This window comes from Coturnix japonica, unplaced genomic scaffold (genome assembly GCF_001577835.2).
Source record: "Coturnix japonica isolate 7356 unplaced genomic scaffold, Coturnix japonica 2.1 chrUnrandom645, whole genome shotgun sequence".
NCBI lineage: Eukaryota > Metazoa > Chordata > Aves > Galliformes > Phasianidae > Coturnix > Coturnix japonica.
In genome coordinates, this window is record NW_015440011.1 from 37,658 (window position 1) to 38,948 (window position 1,291).

General features: G+C 58.6%; 1 long non-coding RNA gene across 1 annotated transcript in view; it reads left to right on the plus strand.

The window, feature by feature from the left end:
• LOC107307513 overlaps window positions 1-1,279 on the plus strand; it is a 4,504-nt gene extending 3,225 nt beyond the window's left edge. Inside the window, exons 3-4 of the long non-coding RNA XR_001552424.2 lie at window positions 51-251; window positions 1,161-1,279. This is a non-coding gene — a long non-coding RNA (uncharacterized LOC107307513). The remainder of the gene's footprint in view (window positions 1-50; window positions 252-1,160) is intronic.
• Window positions 1,280-1,291: the final 12 nt, after the last annotated feature.

The following is a 1,291-nucleotide window of genomic DNA, read 5'->3' on the forward strand; positions in this document are numbered from 1 at the left end:
GCTATGGGTCCGTCTATGGGTCCCACTAATGGCGGCCATTTTCCCCCCAGAACCAATTTGCTGCTTTGGGCTCCGACGAAGGGGAGGAAGAAGAAGAGGAAGAAGCCGAAAAACCCGGAAGTCCCGCCCCTAAAATAGACCCCGCCCCCGGAAGTCCCACCCCCGGAAGTCCAACCCCCAAAGAGGAAGAGGAAGTGGGGGGAAAAAAGGCCCAAATCAGTAAAAAGGAAAGGAAAAAGATGAAGAAACAGGTGGGTGGGCGGGACTTCCGGGGGGTGGGACTTCCGGGTGGGCGCGACTTCCGGGTGGGTGGGACTTCCGGGTGGGCGGGACTTCCGGCGGGTGGGATTTCCGGGTGAGCGCGACTTCCGGGGGTGGGACTTCCGGGAGGGGTTTACTTTATGGGTGGGACTTCCGGGGGGGTGTGGCATATCACCGGAAGTGCATTGTGTATATGACCAAAAGGGGCGTGGCTTAGTACAGAAAGAGAGTTTGACCACGTGTCCGGAAGTGGGCGTGGCTTAAGACAGGAAGTGGTTATTGCGCATAGCCGGAAGTGGGCGTGGCTTATGGAAAATAACTGGCAGTGTAACCGGAAGTGGGCGTGGCTTAAGACAGAAAGCGACGAGTACATACCCGGAAGTGGGCGTGACTTACTGCCGGAAATGAAACCCAACATAACCGGAAGTGGCGCTGCTTACAACAGGAAGCGGTCGTGCAAAACCGAAAGTGGGCGTGGCTTACGACAGGAAGTGGGCGTGTGTTGGGACCGGAAATGGTGTCCCACGTGACAGGAAGTAGGCATAGTGTTATGCATACCCGGAAGTGGGCGTGGCTTACGACAGGAAGTGGGCGTCTTGGGACCGGAAATGGTGTCCCACGTGACAGGAAGTAGACATAGTGTTGCGCATAACCGGAAGTGGGTGTGGCTTACGACAGGAAGTGGGCGTGTGTTGGGACCGGAAATGGTTTCCCACGTGACAGGAAGTAGACATAGTGTTGTGCGTACCCGGAAGTGGGCGTGGCTTAGGACAGGAAGTAGGAGCCACGTGACAGGAAGCGAGCGTTGCTTACAACAGGAAGTGGGAGTCACGTGACAGGAAGTGGTCCCCCACGTGACAGGAAGTGGGCGTGTCCTGACGTGTCCCCTCCCCCTATAGCTGGATTACCAGCGCCAGGTGGCCACGATGGCGGCGGCCGCGGCCGACAGCGACTTCGCGGTGTCTCAGGCCGACGGGTCCTCGCGGCACGCGGCGCTCGACAACGCCGCCGACATCAAGGTGACACGCAG